This window comes from Pituophis catenifer, unplaced genomic scaffold, assembly GCF_029215685.1.
Source record: "Pituophis catenifer annectens isolate HBS135680 unplaced genomic scaffold, rPitCat1.0.hap2 SCAF_1, whole genome shotgun sequence".
In the NCBI taxonomy this organism is placed as follows: Eukaryota; Metazoa; Chordata; class Lepidosauria; order Squamata; family Colubridae; genus Pituophis; species Pituophis catenifer.
The window spans coordinates 82833836-82852932 of record NW_027256881.1 but is presented as its reverse complement, the minus strand read 5'-3'; positions in this window follow the sequence as shown (position 1 = coordinate 82852932).

The window sequence follows — 19097 nt, the reverse complement described above, 5'->3', positions numbered from 1 at the left end:
TATGTATATTCTATCAGTAGAGTATGTTCCTGCAAATTGTATACTGTATATTTGTGCTGCATAGTGGCAAAGGATTTAAATTGAAACTTCTAACCACTTACATCTCTGTCTCTTATATCCTCCCTCTGCAAGGTATATTTTATACAGATTTTGGCACAGCAATTTCCCTGCCTTCATAATTTTTATTTGTATATGACTCTTTCAATGCTGTATATTTTTCTAGGCAAGAATAAACCTGTCAGGAGTTCTCGGCACAATCTCATTCAGCAATGGTATGCCAGTTTCCATGCCTGACCTATTTTTACATTTGCAAAATCCAAACCAGCCAGCTAAAATGTTTGACTGAACTAGTACCATCAATATGTAGATTTCTCTTCTTGAAATGATGCTTTGCAAATCCATTCAAATGTCAGATATGCCATGAAATTGATCAATATTTCCTTTACAAGTTTTAAAATATATACAGTATATTATACACTATTTCTAAATTGGCTCTTTACCATTTTCAGACACCAAACTGTTCTTCTATTGCCAAGCCACTAAATATTTTAGATGTATTTACTAGTTCGGATAATTGGTTCAACAAAAATAAACGAAATATACAAACGTACATAAAGAAGCCCCATATTATGAACAGAGCAATAGAGAGGAGAACAGAAAATTCTTCATATCATTAAGATCCTTGTACACAGGTTACAGGCTTCTTTCCTTAATTTTACTGGAAATACAAAAAGCATGTACAAAGGAATGTACGTGCAGAGCTGATGTCTCAATTTATTTAAACAAGGAACTCTATGAAGGAAAGCACGGCCATAATTTCTCCAGGAATGTGATCCACATGCCTTCAAGAGATTAGCTGGATTAGAGATTTACAAAGTGATTCTATACATGTCTATTAAGACGTAGGGGCCATTAAGTTCAATGGTACATATATGTCTGGTTAACTTATGCCTGTACTGGTGAAATACAGTCTTACACATTTGATGCTAACAATTTGGGTTGTGACTGGTATTCCTAATGTAGGGCTGTGAATGAGAAGTCACAGCTGCACAGGTGCCTTTCCCTTTCACAAGGCATGGGGATCCTCAGTAGCCCTCCTTCCAAATGAGCTCACAGAATGAGCTGATACCAGTCAAGAGGAAAGAAGTTGAGGGTACAAGGATACCATGCCACATAGGTTTTATCAGCAAAACTCAGCATCTTGCATTGGGATCTGGCAGTCAATGATCAAAGCCAAAGTGTCACGCCACTACAACTGTTTCTCTTTGCTACTGTATTTTGAATCCACTGCAGCTTCTCTAGCCATTTTCAAGGGCAGGCTCATGTAAACTATATTGCAGTGATCTAAATGCAATCAGTGCATGAGTCAAAGTATGTGTTTTCATACAATTATAATCATTAATCTCCTTATGAAGTTTCAAATTGCAAACCTTTGCTGCTATGAACAAACCTATCCACAACTCCAACCTAGAAGGTCCCTGGAGTCAAGAAAAGGCAGAAAAGGGCTAGTCTCTGTTGCATGACTTACACAAATGGCACACCAGAAACTAACTCTTCCCTGCCTTTTCCCACCTTCTTTTTCCGCCTTCCACTCTATTGTTCGCAGATCTGCTCAGATACAGGTAAGTTCTCAACTTGCAACCACAATGGAGCCCAATGTTTCTGTTGCTAAGCAAGACATTTGCTCTATTGGGTTTTGCTCTATTTTACAACCTCTCATGCCACAGTTGTTATGTGAATCACTGCAGCTGTTAAGTTAGTAACACGGTTGTTAAGTAAATCCAGCTTCCCATTGACTTTGCTTGTCAGAAGGTTGCAAAAGGACTCTGAGACAATACAACCATCATAAATATGAATCAGTTGCCAAGCATCTGAATTTTGATCACAAGACCATGGGGATGCTGCACCAGTTGTAAATATGAAAAACGATCATAAGTCAATTTTCCAATCCATTGTAACTTCAAATAGTACCTAAACAAACTGTTGTAAGTTGAGGACTACCAGTACTGTAAGGTAAGAAATTAACTGTATATGTTTTTATGTTTGTTGGACTTGTGAACAAAACAGACTTACGAACAGCCTCTCGGAACATAAAGCATTTGTAAATAGAGCACTTTCTGTCCTGGTGTTTCTCCCAGCCTGCTCTATTTCTTCTTCTTTTTTAAAAAAAATAAAAAATAGAACACTATTTTCGTTGGCTAAAACCTGTAGCTCCAAAGAAACTAATACAGTGCAAACACATGTTCCTCATTTTCTCTTGTTGAAAAATAATTTCATGCACTGAATGATAGATACTTTCAATTTAGAAACTTTCTCAACATAAATTTGGGGTTGAACAGCAAACACAGTAGTTTTTTACTATCACCTTTTTAATTTCTTGGCACTTGTTATTTTCCTGCTATTTTTATCACTGTTTAGTTAATTCCCTATGTTTCTAGTTTGAACAGTATGAACTTCCTCAACCCATGTGATAAAGAACTATGGAACATGTAATCTATCTTTTGACTCTGGATAGTTGGCTGCTATATTAAACTATAAAAAGTTTATACAGTATATATTAAACTATAATACATACATACATGCATATATTAAAATGTTTAAATGATAAAATAAAAGCTAACACCAACTAATATGAAGCAAAAAGTGCAAGAAAAGTAAGGTTGAAGAAAAACAGTAGAAAAAAAGATACAAAGAAATGGCTTTTGATATTCTTCACAGCAATTATAAGTACTGCTGTTATAATAAATTTAAAAGAAAAAGGAGCAACGGCTTCAAAAATCTTGTTTTTGGAGTCAATATTTCATTTTCATTTCATTTTCATTTTATTAAATTTGTATACCGCCCTACCCCCGAAGGACTCAGGGCGGTGAACAGCCATAAAATAAAACATATAGATACAAAATTTAAAATAGAGATAAAACTAATTAAATAAATTTGGCTGAGACATTTTAAAACCCCAATAAATTAAAACCAAATTTAAAATTCCATTTCAAAAGAGGAAAAGTTTAGGTCAGGCCAGCTTGATGGAATAAAAACGTCTTAAGCGCGCGACGGAAGGTACGCAGATCCGGAATCCTCCGTATCTCCGGGGGGAGCTCGTTCCAGATCATAGGTGCCCCCACAGAGAAGGCTCTCCCCCTGGAGGCCGCCAGTCGACATTGTTTGGCCGACGGCACCCGGAGGAGCCCCTCTCTATGGGAGCGTACTGGTCGGTGGGAGGCTATTGGTGGCAGCAGGCGGTCCCGTAAATAGCCAGGTCCTAAGCCATGGAGCGCTCTGAAGGTGATAACCAAGACCTTGAAGCGCACTCGGAAGACCACCGGGAGCCAGTGCAGCTCGCGCAGGAGAGGCGTTACATGGGAGCGCCACGTCGCTCCCATCACCACCCGCGCGGCCGCACTCTGCGCCAGTTGGAGCCTCCGAGTGCTCCTCAAGGGGAGCCCCATGTAGAGAGCGTTACAATAGTCCAGACGGGAGGTGACGAGGGCATGAGTGACCGTGCGTAACGAGTCCCGATCCAGAAAGGGACGCAACTGGCGAATCAGGCGGACCTGATGAAAAATCCTCTCGGTCACGGCCGTCAAGTGTTCTTCTAAAGACAGCCGTGAATCCAGGAGGACACCCAAGTTGCGAACCCTCTCCGTGGGGGCCAATGCTTCGCCCCCAATAGTCAGCGATGGCACCAGCTGACTATATCGGGACGTCGGAAACCACAGCCACTCGGTCTTGGATGGGTTGAGCCTGAGCCTGTTTCTCCCCATCCAGATCCGTACGGCCTCCAGGCACCGGGACATCACTTCAAGGGCATCGTTGGGGTGGTCTGGGGTGGAGATGTACAGCTGGGTGTCATCAGCGTACTGATGGTACTCCACCCCGAAACCACGGATGATCTCGCCCAGCGGCTTCACATAAATGTTGAACAGAAGGGGCGAGAGGACCGATCCTTGTGGCACCCCACATATAAGGGGCCTCGGGGTCGACCTCTGCCCCCCTGTCAACACAGACTGCGACCGGTCGGAGAGAAAGGAGGAGAACCACCGTAATACGGTGCCTCCCACCCCCAACTCTTCCAACCAGTGCAGCATGATACCATGGTCGATGGTATCAAAAGCCGCTGAGAGATCTAATAGGACCAGGACAGAGGAACAACCTCTGTCCCGAGCCCTCCAGAGATCATCCACCGCGACCAATGCCGTTTCCGTGCTGTACCCAGGCCTGAAACCCGACTGGAACGGATCTAGATACGTCGTTTCATCCAGGTACTGGGGAAGCTGTCGTGCAACCACACTCTCAACAACCTTCGCCACAAAGCGAAGGTTGGAGACTGGACGATAGTTAGCCAATGTTGCCGGGTCCAGGGAAGGCTTCTTGAGGAGAGGTCTCACCACCGCCTCTTTCAAGGCAGCGGGAAAGACACCCTCGCCCAATGAAGCATTTATAATCCCCTGGAGCCAGCCTCGCGTCACCTCCCGGGAAGCCAGCACTAACCAGGAGGGGCATGGGTCCAACAAACATGTGGTCGCATTCAGTCTACCCAGAATCCTGTCCACGTCCTCAGGGGTCACAGAATCAAACTCATCCCAGATAACATTCTCATATATGACATGTTCATATTTGACTGCCTCAATAGTTGCATTCCTTGATTTAGCTCAGGGATTTCTAAACTTGGCAATTTTAAGACTTGTGGACTTCAACCCCCAGAATTCCCCAGACAGCAAGGCTGGCTGGGAAATTCTGGGGGTTGAACTCCACAAATCTAAATGTTGCCAAGTTTAGAGATTCCTGATTTAACATAATAACAGAGTTGGAAGGGACTTTGGAGGTCTTCTAGTCGAACCCCCGGCTCAAGCAGGAAACCCTGTACTATTTCAGACAGATGATTGTCCAATCTCTTCTTAAAAACCTCCAACGTTGGAGCACCCACAACTTCTGTAGGCAAGTCGTTTCACTGATTAATTGTTCTAATTGTCAGGAAGTGTATCTTGAATTCTAGGTCGGTTCTCTCTTTGATTAGTTTCATTCATTGCTTCTTGTCCTGCCTTCAGTTGCTTTGGAGAAGAAGTTGATCCCCTCTTCTTTGTTGCAGCCCCTTAGATATTAGAACATTACTGCCATGACACCCCCAGTCCTTCTTTTCATTAACTAGATATATCCAATTCCAGCAACCGTTGTTTATATGTTTTAGCCTCCAGTCCCCTAATCATCCTTGTTGCTCTTCTCTGCACTCTTTCTAGAATCTCAACATGTTTTTTGGCAACCAAAACTGGATGCAATATTCCAGATGTGGGTCTTACCAAGGCATTGTGGTATTAACACTTCCCGTGATCTTGATTCTGTTCCTGTTAATGCAGCCTAGGACTGTGTTGGCATTTTTGGCAACTGGCCCATATTTGTTAATGCAGCCTAGGACTGTGTTGGCATACTGCTGGCCCATATTTAAGTGATTATCCATTAGCTTAATGGCCAGTTCAACTAAAACTACATGAAGATTGTAAAAATATATATATATGGGAAAAAATATGGGTTAGAAATGTAAAATTTATGCAAGCACAAAATTTAAGAGAAAATTTTTATAAAATGGCATTTAGATCCTAAAAAGTTGGCTTGTATGTATCCGAATTTACAATCTAAGTGTTGGAGATGTGATTGTGATGATGCCACTTATTATCATATATGGTGGACTTGTAAAAAAGTTAAAGCATTTTGGATTAAAATATGGTGAATTATCCAAAATATTCTTTAAAAGAAGATAAAGTTTACTCCACAATTGTTTTTGTTGGGTATAATTACACATTGTACGGTTATAGAGACTAAATTGATTTTAAATTTAATAACTGCAACTAGACTTTTGGTGGCGCAATATTGGAAGAAGGAAGATTTGCCTACTATTGAAGAATGGACATTAAAAGTAGCGAATCTGGCAGAAATGGCGAAGATTTCAGCATATTTGAAAGATCACTCACAAGAAAGATATATATTGGAATGGAGAAGATGGATTGATTATATTCAAAACAAATATCGGACTAAAAAGTATCAAATAGCTTATGAATGAATAGAAAAATTAAGAGTATTTATGTTTAGTTAGTAAAAGGGGAGTTAAAGTGTGAAGGGGGGGATAGGAATCCTTAGTTTATTAGCTTAGTTTAGCATATGATTGTTAATTGTTATATCCTGTATTTTGTTCTGGGAAGTTCGGGGGGGGGGTAAGGAAGAGAGGGGGGGTTGGGGAAATACTTGTAAAAAAATTTTGGTTTTTTTTTCTTTCTGTAAAACTCTTTAATAAAAAAAAAGATTGTAAACATATATATATATACTTAAGCTAAAAGAGTACTATTTCCATCTTGAATTTCTTATACTTTTACTCAGCCTTTCATTCAGGGGCTCAAGCCTCTGTACATGCTGCTCCCTCTCCCTATTTTCTCCACCACAACCCTGTGAGGTAGGTTGGGTTTAAAAGTAGCGAAATTGATCCAAAGTCACCCAGTAAATTTCCATAGGTGAAAGGGAACTCTTCAGCTCCCCATGGTTCCAGCCCAACACTTTAACCACTACCCACACTGCATAAAATGGTTTTGCATGCGTGTGTTTGTGTGTGATTTCAGATATTTCCAAAACACTTTTTTACTTTCACTGAAAATTGGTCAGATGGCTTGAGTCTTAGCACTGAGTAGGTGGCAACTCAGAAATAGCTCTCTGCCGCATGTTTTCAATTGATCTTTTGAATTACATACCCAATATTTGGAATTTGACACCCAGACAATGTAGATGGATTCTCTGTCCTTACCATTGCCAAAAAGCTGATATTGCAGCACTGAAAAGATAAATATATGGCCTTATAATCAATGGATTGAGGACCTGATTACACTTGCCACCTATGAGCAGGTTGCCTATAGACACAGACATATATGTAGATAAATATAATGAAATATGGACTCCTTTATATAAAAAAATAAAGTTATATAAATATAGTTATATAGTTATATAAACGTATCAGAAATATGTCCTTTTTTCGTTGCATTTTATTATTTTTTTTAAAAAGGATGTATTTTTATTTTTGCATTTTGTTGTTGTTTTTTCTCACAATTATTTTTTTAAAAAAACAATCTTTGTTTTAATATAAAAAGGATGCCAAAGAAAACTTTTTTCTCAGACTAACTGCTTATATTGGTGTCATAGCTGAAGTAATTTGCCAACCACTAGGCTGGGCAGGCACTGAAGGTATTTCAGTGGCCTTTGTGTCAACAATGACACAAAGGCCTAACAGCACCCACCCAAAGCTTACCAAAAAAAAAAGGTTTTCAGCCACTGCATAGCAAGAAAGAAAGATTTTAACCTATAGTAGTTTTTGTCATTCGACCCAAGGCTACACAAATTTATTATTAGGCCTTTTCTCTCCCCGAGTTTCCTGCCCCCAATATATTTGGCATGTGTACAGAATCAGAATACAGCACTTTCTAATCTTTCAGGCCAGTTTCTTACTGATACCTTGCCCAATTTTCTCATGGAAGTTTCTTCTCTGTTTTCCCTCCTTTGCTCAGCCTGGCTTTCTCATTCCTCTTTTTGCAGGAAGATGCAAGGGGTGTTGGGAAATGTAGTCTTATTATAGGCTATGAGAAGCACTAGACCTTTAAGGATCAGTCAGTCACCAGCAGATGATTAGAAGCATTATAGTATTAATCTTAGTTCTTTATTCTAAAAACAAGAAAAAAGAATAAAAATCATATTTATCTTTCGCTGGATAAATTACCGATGGATTACAATATTCCTCTGAAAGCTCTCTCCCCTGAATTTAAAGTGGAATATTCTAAAAGGAATAATAGACAGAAAATGCAATAATTATTCATATATAATTATGTAAGGAAAGCACTTGATCTTCCTATGGGTAAACTCAATATAATTCTCTGACTATTATTGTGGAAACCTTTTGTATATCAAATTCAGCTATCAAGAAATTATGTGAAATTTTCTACAGCTCGAATTATTGAACAAATAAAGTGGATAAAAAGCATTATCAATTATGTACTCATGGGCACTACTACACTGGTTCCAATTTAGTTTAAGATACAACGCAAAGTACACTTAGCCAGGGGTACATCTCACTTGAAAACATGGGACTTATTTCACTTCCAGTCTGGAAATGATTTGTTTCTTATTTTAAGTGTTTAAATCTGGCTGAATTGCTCTGATTTTCTCCCTCTTACGTACCATATGGTGGGGAGCCACCCCCTCCTAGAAGAATGAAATATTTTGAGGAATATTAAAAAGGCAGAATATTATATTTCCCAGAGGGAGAAATGAAGAAACAAAGTTTTTTAGAGAAAGCAACCCCCACTTTTTCTTAATAGCCCCAGGAGATATTTTGTGCCCATTAAGGAAGACTGGGCCAGCCTATCCACAAAACAAAAGATCTTCAGCTCCGGGACGATGGGATTATCCTTCAAGACATAATAGGATTAACCCATTACCATTTAGCAGAAGACACAGAGCTCACTACATTGCACAATCTTCTAAGGGTATTTCAGAACACAAGCCTTCAATGCATCATCTCAGAGCAGCCCAAACTTCAACCAAACTTAGCTCAGGCAAACACCTGAGATTTGTACTTTGCCTATAGAGCCAGCTATGACTCCTACATGGCCCCATAGGAGTGCAAAGCCCAAAAGAAGGTATAACGTCCCCCACTTTCAATTCCATATGGTCAGCTGCGCAGAATCCATGTGGTTCTGCTTCATCATTAAACCATCTTTCCAATCAGCCTCCAGCCACCATTTTGTTTCCAGTGCCTTTCTCCTGGCTTGGAACTGAACCAGATGGCTATTTCTTCCCACAATATGTATGCCTTTTTTTTTAATCAGGGAAGTGTGAGGGGGAAAAAATTAAAGGAGATTAGAGATTTCAAATCAACTTGGAACAATTTATATACAAAACAAATTGTTAAATGCTGTGTAACACAGAGCTTGAGAGGAAGAAGAAAACAATTATATATAATTTGTCAATCATTTTTCGTCAGCTATAAGTATGCCTGCAAATTTTCTTACAGAACATTTGGATTTTAGATGAAAAATAAAAGTCAGCCCAAATTTTCTGCAGTGAAACATTTTATCTGTTTTAACTATGGTATACATAAAGTTTTTATCACCTGAATAAAAAAAATATGAAGCAGAATATGAATATTATAAGCTTCTTGAATAACAACCAATATGATTGGTCTGAAAAGTAATAGATGCCAATTTCTTTCAAATCACTTCTTTCCACAGAAATGACATGAAATGTAAAATAAATTATCTAATTATCATCATATGTCAGCCTCTTCAAATGACATAATCCTGGTTTTAATCAATCAGTTATTTTCTACAGAGTAGTACTGGTACATTCTGCTGATTAAAACATCAGAAAAAAACACAGCTTCTCATTTTAATTCTCATTGCTAAAAGCAGCTTCTACAATGGTGAAATGTCTTAATTAAGTGGCTGGGGGAAACCCCACAAAATTGTAAACAAAATGTTCCATATTATTTTTTCCCAAATTAAAATGCCTTAGGATAGTTCTGCCAAAGTGGTTGTGAAATATGCTACCAACTTTCTTAAACCAATTTAAGAGAAGGAAATTATCACAAAACAATTTTAGGCATGCCTACTCATATATTTATTTTCATTCTTCAGATGCTGGACATGGTTTATTTCTAATTGGAAATGCATACAATTTTGCTGTTAAAAAACTAAATAACTTTTGGAAAGAATAGAACAATTCCCTGATTATTATATGTTTCCTATTTATAGGATTATTGAGAAAGCTAGATCTCTTTTATAGATTCTTGAGAATTAAATTACAATCCAAGATTATGGAAGGAACTTGAATGCATAGGAGTCTTTGTCATTTAAGTACACATTAATTGATACTCTGCTGTGTTTCTCCAATTGTTAGGGGAAAGCTATCATTATTATTATTATTATTATTATTATTATTATTATTATTATTATTATTAATAATAATAATAATAATAATAATAATAATAATAATAATATGAATAGAATAGAATAGAATAGAATAGAATAGAATAGAATAGAATAGAATAGAATAGAATAGAATAGAATAGAATAGAATTAGAATTTTTTATTGGCCAAGTGTGATTGGACACACAAGGAATTTGTCTTGGTGCATATGCTCTCAGTGTACATAAAAGAAAAGATACTTTGGGGACTTCTGATGGCCCCGCAAACGCCGATGGATGCTCCTTTAGGAGCGCCAGCCCCGTGATTTCGTTAGCCGCTAAAACAGTGAAAATCATCTGTCTAGCGACTTGAAACTCTCCCCCAGGGAAAAAAGGGGAGAGAAGAGCAGAAGGGTCTGGGTAGAGCTCCCCTAGACCCCCAGGTTTTTTTTTAAGCCTGGGATTTGCAAGGTGAGAGCTCCCTGAAAGCCCTTCAGTGCTCCGGATCCGGGACGAGTCTGCTTTATGCAGAACGAGGTGTTGCAACCACACCAGCAATGCAATTTTAAGGATTATAAGAAACTTCGACCTTGGATGCTGGCAGAGCAAAACCAGGAGAACAAAAAATGCAAGTACTGAACTTTAACTCCGTTTAAAAGGGGAAAAATGGCGCCTAAGGGCGTGAAAACGAAACTTATGTGAAAGTGCTTGTTAATGCTTGCAACATTGTTAAAGCTACTGGATTACACATCAAGAAAAAGATTTAAAGTGGAAGTGGAATGGAAAAGACTATGGTATTGACCTCAACTAATTTACACTTTTAAATTGTGTGGAAAATAATTGGACTTATTGACCTGATAGCTGAATAAATACAAAGTGAAAATTGAAGTATGGCTGACATCAAGGATGGAGGATCATTATTATATGAGTCAGCAAACTCACAAGTTGTGACTGTAAAGGTCTTACAAGAACTTTTAAATTTTTATACTTCTGTTATATTAGAATCAATTAAAAGGACTGTTCAAAATCAAAATTTGGAGAATAACAATGATTTGCTGGCTGGAAAAGAGGAAGAAATCAATCAGGCTAATGTGACTTTGGAGGATAAAAAAGAGGCTGTCAGGATTAAGATGGAGGTTAGCACAGTGCAAACAGAGGTTTTGGTAGAGGCTTCCATGCAATCAATTGAAAAGCAGCAAGTAGACTCTTTACTGCAGACTGATAAATTTTACCGTGACAATTCTTGGCTTTACAGAAAGAATCAATATTTAAGGAATGAAGTGACTGATTATATAAACAGGAAGAGTCGAAATGGGGGTTCCAAATTAAAGAAAACACTTCTAAGAAGAGAATGAATTCCAAAGATACATCAACCTCAAATCCAAATTCAAAAATTCTCGAAAATAAAAGCAGGGGGAGGAGCAATGCTGAAGAAGAAAGTATTATTGAAGAAGGACTGGAAAAAATATAGAAAGAAAGGAAGAATGGAAGATTAATTCCTTTTGGGGAAGATTTTAGTAATAAATCTGAAAAGTTTACTGAAATTAGTATTTTTTAAGTTTATCTTTAAACAATGATATAAAGGAAGTGTTTTATTATATTTAGTTTTGGATATAATCTAAGGGATAGCCTTTTGAGGGTTATATTTTGAAGAATGTTTTATTGAAGTAAAAATGTTTAACTAAAAATGGATAAATTTTAAAAGTTATTGAGGTATTAAAATGGTTAATTTAAAATTTAGTGGATAGCTTCCTGAAAGTTCTGAAACTTATATTTTGAAGAATGAGCTCAAGATTTAGAAATAACTTAAACGAATGGATTAACAGTATTTTTAAGGTTATATTCTGAAGAATGTTTTATTGAAGTAAAAAGGCTTAATTAAAATTGGATTGTTTTTTAAAATGGTTAACTTAAAATTTAATGGATAGCTTTTTAAAAGTTTTGAAACTTATATTTTGAAGAATGTTTTATTGATGTATTAAGAAATTTTAAAATGTTTAACCTAAGATTATAGTATTTTCAAAAGGTATATGTGACAAAATGTTTAAGTTAGACATAACTTAACTCAATGGATTAATATTTTTTTTAAAAAAGATATGCTTTAAAGAAAGTTTTAAAATGTTTAACTTAGACTTTTACAAGGGAGTAAAGTTGAACAATCAGAAATTGGCAAGTGGTCTATGTATGATCAAAGAGGATAAATGTTTAATTTAGAATTTTATTAGGGAGTAATGCTGAAAAAGAAGGTATGGAAAGGATTTTAGTAACAAATGTGAAATGTGATAAGAGAATTTATAAAAGGAAGGTTGATTAATAATTTTTAAAAGGGGAGTTAAAGAGCGTGAGGGAGTTTTGAATCTTGTAGTAAGTTAGCATATTTTAGCTTATGTTTGTTAAATGTTATACCCTGTTTTTGCTCTGGAAAGTCGGGGAGGTGCGGGGAGGGGGGGTTGAAGGTTGTGTGGGGATAAAATTGTCGAAAAATTATTAATACAATAAAAAGATAGATAAATGTATTAATAGAGAAGTAAGAAATGTGGGGGAAATGTCATAATATATGAAATGATAATATCAAGATATGACAAATATTGGAGGAGTAAGAACAAGACATAAAAGATGTACTCAGATGATACACTGAATGATTGATTATGTATTGCTTGTTTGTTTGTTTATAAAATAAAAAAAACTTTTTAAATAAAAAAAAAGAAAGAAAAGATACGTTCATAAAGAATCATAAGGTTCTTTTTAATATTATTTGTATCTTCTCTAAAGATACAGGGCTATAAGCGAGAAAAGATATTGGGATACCTTTTTAAATATATGTATGTATCCATATTATTTGTTTGTTCTATACATTATAATAGTATATGTATAGAATAGTATAACCATTAGCTATTCTAATGCTGTTAAATAAATCATATTAAACTGTATATTTTAAAGTTCTTATTTGGGGCTGGCCACTGTCTGCATAGTTCAGCACACTCAGTATTGCTTGCATTTTCCTATTTATACTCTCCTAGTCTAAAGGACTAGGTGAATATAAATGGAAGCGTTTTATAAAGGAAACCCTTTGGCTTGCAAGGGAATGGCATTCTCTTTGGCATTCTCCCAAAAGAAATGTTTTCATTTTACCAAGATCCCCTGTCTAGTGCACTAACATGATTACAATTTGAGCTTTTTTTTTTTTTAAATGGAACTCATGTACCCAACTTAGGTTTTTGTAGATGTAAAGCTAATAACAATTTTAACATTATATTTCTCAAGGCAGCATAGATTTTTCTGGAAGAACTTGGTCACTTAATTTGTTTAATGCTAATTCTGTAAAGATGAATTGTATAGATTAGTTTGGATTGTATGCATTGTTTTTTCTTTGGACATTCATTTTCCTGTTATTCATTAGAAATTAGTATACTTTAAATCTTGGGTGAGCACAATTATTGTACCTGTGAACAGCTCCATAAAGCAGTCAACCCTTTTCCTGGACTTGTGTAATAGTCTTGTAACAGCAGCTAGGATGCTTTGATTTGACCAAGCAATAGGCAATCTGTCCAAAGAGCCTGGCTTTCAGTTATGTTCACATCTTATAAAACCAATTATTAAACATGTTAATACATTAACAAGTACAAATCATAAACAACATAAATAAATAAGAAAAGCTGTCTCTGTGTGGGTGAGGGGGGTACATTTAATAACATCGAAGCAGCAAAATCAGATGCTGTTTCTAAAAACTCTCACTAATCCCAAAGTCTACAGTATTCCTAATTAGTTTACTACAGCTAAGCTAACAATATTGATTTTATTTAAATTTCTGTGTGTCATAGTTGCAGTCCCTTATTTCTCCTATTTCTCTTTTCCTAATATATTTTTTGTATATTGAAAATTGCTTTATTTTTTGTCTAATAAGGGAATTCCTCATTAAACTCTTTCTGTGCAGGATTGCAGTTATACAGCACCCCTTACATTTCAGGATAGGTACAACATTTGCTATATTATATATTTATACTATGGTATATTCCTATACTATATATTGCTTGAACTGAAATTGTTCTAGGTAGTCTCCTTTCTATTTCTACTAGGACTGGACTGAAAGGAGACAATATTGTAGACAGAAGAATATAAACTTCTTAGCTAGCCAGGGTAATTGAAGATTCAGCCCTTATTAATAGCACTTTATCGAATATCCGGTCTTAAGATGGGACCCTTGGGAAGAAGAGATTTGGCAGTCACATTTTAAATTATACCCTCTGCCTTTTGGCCATGCTCAAACTTTTCAACAGTTCGTAATGGCTGGGAAAAATTCCCCAATGCCCACATCTAATTATATTCTACTAGCATCTTCTTTCTGATATGCAAGACTGAATTCCTTGAAATTTCTCATCTATGCAAATAAATTCTGACAATTGCTCCTTGAATAGAGGAAGAAAAGCTGCCAATCAAAGACATCCCCAATGAACAGGATAAAACATGGGAAACTGACCTTTAGTCATCTTCCTTGTTCTACCTTGTCATTCCTTAATAGTATCTGTTCTTACTGGCTGATTTATTTGACTCTGAAAAATCAATGCTAAAACAGAGATATTTAATAAATCTGCTCAGCTACCATATATTTACCAATATATATCAATCTAGATAGATAGGCCTTCTGGTATAAATTTTGATTTATTTTTTATAATTAACCCCTTGCTACATTCTTAATGGTACTTTTTAATATTTTTCCCAATAAACTTAGGCTTTGATTGCAGATTGGCTTGGACTCCATTGCAACTTCAAGGGGTTGCCTTCTACATGCCTAAACTGCTAAATAAGTCACATCAGGAATTTGAGCTAGAGGGATGAGGTGAGCTAGAGGGATGATAGGTGAGATAGGCTTAATTACTGAGAGAGGTGGATGGGGATGCAGAGCTTAGTTGTCAGGTTCCCTATTCCCAAGCAAAATGCCCTTTATATTGAAAGTAAATTGTCTTCCTGCTGACTTAGATTAACTGGCCTGAATGTTGGAAAGATGCCAACTGAGTCATTTTATGCAACTGGCTGCTAGTCTTGATTAGGAAGGATATTTTGAGAGGAGCGGAAATGTAATTAAAATGAGAAGGAAAAATAGGGGAAACAAAAAACGTATATTTAGTATCAAGATTAAAGGCCAGAACTATGAATCGTGGTAGTAGATAGTAGATTTACTTATTTAAATTAGTTCTACTAGGACGCAATTTTTAGAACATGTGGGTTTTGTAAGTGCAGAGTCTTCAACTTGCAATTACATTTCTGCTTTTATCAACTTTGTTTTCTCAGCTGATTAAGAGAAAAGTGCTTTGGAAGGAAAAAAATATTTCAGGAGTAAGCAAGTCATAGAGGACTGACTTCAGCGCTCTAAGAGAGCGCTTGTTGGAAATCATAGACATTTGATAGTATGTGATTATGATACAGACAAATTTAAACAAATTATGTGCATCAAAAATTAGGCCTGGCCTAATTTTCTCCCCTGTTTTAAAATTCTTTTAAATCAAAATTTTAATTTGTTTTAAATTATTGGGATTTTTTAATTGTCTCGGGCTAAATTATTTAACCTGGTTTTAATTATATCTTTTAACTTTTGTATCTATGTATTTTATTTTGTGCCTGTTCACCGCCCTGAGTCCTTTGGGAGTAGGGCGGTATACAAATCTAATAAAAGAAAAGAAAAGTAAAAGAAATACATGCTAATATCACTATTAATTTGGGTCCCAGAACAAGGTTTTTTAATAATGTAAGGATTGGCCCATGGTTAATGTTTCAGCTGTGCTTGTTCTATTAATTTTGACTCATTCAAAACTTACAAATTTTCTCGGGAAATTGTATGTTGCCAGTTGGCAGATTCTTTTTTTAATAACTGCTTTGGTGGAATTAAAGCATGTGATTCGTAAGATTTACCGGTAATTTTGCAAAACCTTACTCATTATTTCTGTGAATAAATGAGACATTTGGTTATTGCAATGTTCAACAAGAACTGTATAAAGTGATTTGGGCCTTTGATTTGGATTATCTCTAATGCTTTCTATTGTCTGTTTATGTGGACACAGGGAAGGAGTGGAGGGAATCAGTCACATGATAAAGATCCAGTTTCTAACTGGAATTCTGGTGTTTCAAAGGCACTATCTGGATTTCTGAATCTTTTCACTCTGTTCCTATGTGTAATTTATGTTGTGAATTCTGTTCTGATTTTTTTTGTTCAAACAAACATACTTTTTTTTCCTAAGCAGCCAATAAAGACAAATATACAAAACATATTCTTATTTAATTTAACTTCTGAGCTATTGTCCAAATATCTTGGGACATATCCCAAGAAAAACAGCTGATGATAACATATACTTAGTATTGCTCATGAGTTAATTCTTTAAAAATTTAGTCCAGTTTTTTATAACTTCCCCCCCAAAACCTATAAATATAATTAGTCTGGTTATAATGAATTTACATTCTAGTATCAATATATTGCTGAAAATCAAGTTCAACCTAAAACGTATATGTAGGTAGAAGAAATTAAATTAGAAAATATTGGATTCTGAAGTATTTAACTGCTTAATGATGCACTGAAGTCCAATGATTTCAGTCAGCTTGAATACATCAATGTTTTCTGGAGTCCATTTAAACCCATTGAGCAATTTACAAAATTCATAAGAAAACAATGTTCATGTGATATAGATGTATAATCCAAAATGAATTCATCATCACAAAAGAATTTGTATTTGATTGTCTAACTATTCTTGTTTTTATCTTTACAAGGATGAAAAGAAAATTGAAATTCCAAGTACAGCAGGACATGAATTTGAAATGGGGTTAAAAATGGCAAATGAAAGAAATATTGAGGGTCAAAAAGTCATATTTGGGATCTAAGCTGTTCACAAGAATGCATTTATACTAGACAATTCTGTGGCTCATTCTTTGAGAGACAGGTAACTAATCTGTTGTGGCCAGAATGAACATTGAATTTTAGCTGACCAGATTTTTTTACCCTAATGCTAAATGGTCCCATGACGATCTAACAAGAGAACAGTGGTACCTCAGTACTTGTCAGTAATTTGTTAAAGAAGATGCGACAAATACTAAAATCGACGAGTACTGAGAAACCCATGTGACTTACATGTGACCCGCTATTTCGGTCAGAAGAAATATCAAGTCATGAGGCAGCTGACGTCAGCAAGTTCTTCCTTGTGCATCAAATACCAAATTCAACAAGTTTTGAAGCTGTCAACTACTGAGGTACGACTGTATATGATCAATAGAAAAATAATTATAGTGGCAAATATTGAGTTTTTGCTGAATAAACAGAATGACCATGGGTGAGCAAAAAAGGCATGGGAGCAGACTGGCTTCCCCATTGACTTTGCTTCTGGAAGTAGGTAGGGAATGTTAGAAATAATGATCATGCAACTGCTGCAATGGATGCTTTGCAGGGATGCTGCAATGGCTACAAATTTGCAAATTAAACTGATATGAACTTCATAAAAATTTCAATTCCACAGGGGTAATGAGTCCCAGGTTTTTTATGCACCCTTTAAGTTAGTAGATTTTAGGTATCTTGATTCCAAAGTTATGGTTTAAAGTGCCATTTGGACTAACCTGAGGGTATAAACTGATAAACACAATGAAAGCTTTAGTAGTATATAGATATTGAAAATATTTATGGATTGTATCTTGTTGCAGCCAAAGAGCTGGAATTTATTTTTATTTATTTACTATATTTTTATCCTGCCTTTATTACTTTATAAATATGTAATTCAAGGCAGTGAACATATTTAATACTCATTCCTTCTCTTATTTTCCTCACAACAAACTTCTGAGGTGGGCTGGACTCAGGGGTGGGTTCTATTTACCTTTACTACCGGTTCGCAACGGAAGCATGCACACTTGCTCGCTTCGCTTCCATGTTCTGCGCATGCGCAGATCATCAATTATGATATCTGGGTGGGTGGGCGGAGCCTCCAGCCGTTTTTACTACCGGTTCTAAAGAACCAGACAGAACCGGGAGCAACCCACCACTGGCTGGACTGAATGAGTAAGTTGCCCAAAGGCTTTCATGCCTAAGGCAGGGCTAGAACTCACCGTCTCCCAGTTTCTAGAACAGTACCTTAACCTCTACGTTTTTTACCTAAGTGGTCCTCCCACTTTTGGCACGCAACTGCAAAAAGGTTAGCCATTGCTGCCTTTGTTTGTTGGCCTCCTCTAGTCATTGGATATACAGCATTTTATATAGTAAAGGTAAAGATTCCCCTCGCACATATATGCTAGTTGTTCCCAACTCTAGGGGGCATCTCTGTTTCAAAGCCGAAGAGCCAGCACTGTCTAAAGACGTCTCCGTGGTCATGTGGCCAGCATGACTAAATGCCGAAGGCATACGGAGCGCTGTTACCTTCCCACCAAAGTGGTCCCTATTTTTCTATTTGTATTTTTAACATGCTTTCGAACTGCTGGGTTGGCAGAAGCTGGGACAAGTAACAGGAGCTCACTCACCTTCTGATTGACAAGCTCAGCATCTTAGCCACTGAGCCACTTTTTGCAACTTTCCATACAGGTACATAAAAAACAGCAAACACACACATAGGAAATCAATTAATCAAGACAAAAGGCTAACAGGAGAATAGCATGCAGGAGTACTAGATCTAACTTTATTACAAGGTTCCATTAATAGCAACTAATTAGTCTTAACTATTAGTTCCAGACAAGAAGCATGCAGGAGTAATAGTTCTATCTTTATTACAAGACTACATTAACAGCAACTAGTTAGTCTATTAATTCCAAACAAGAAGCACACAGGAGTACTAGTTCTATATTTATTGCAAGGTTGCATTAATAGAATCTTGCAAATCTGAAAGTCCTCCTACTATTCTTCACTTTTATTCTTTAGAAAACTAGGGGAAGTCCCTCTGATATGCTTTCCTCATCACTCCTCTTTCCCACTCAAGTTTTATCAGACCGTGATTAGCTGCTTTCCCTCTTTATCTTCCAAGGTCATTTCTACATACCATTATAGCTCCCGAGAGATAGAAATGCTTGTATACAGCTCTATTTTTCTGAATCCAGGTTATAGGGGAATTGGAAAAGGGAGCATTACTTTAAAGTGGTAGTTAAGAAACAAAATCTGAGCATGTCCCAGTAACTCCTGCACATAGAAGCAAACATTCTCGAGTTTGAG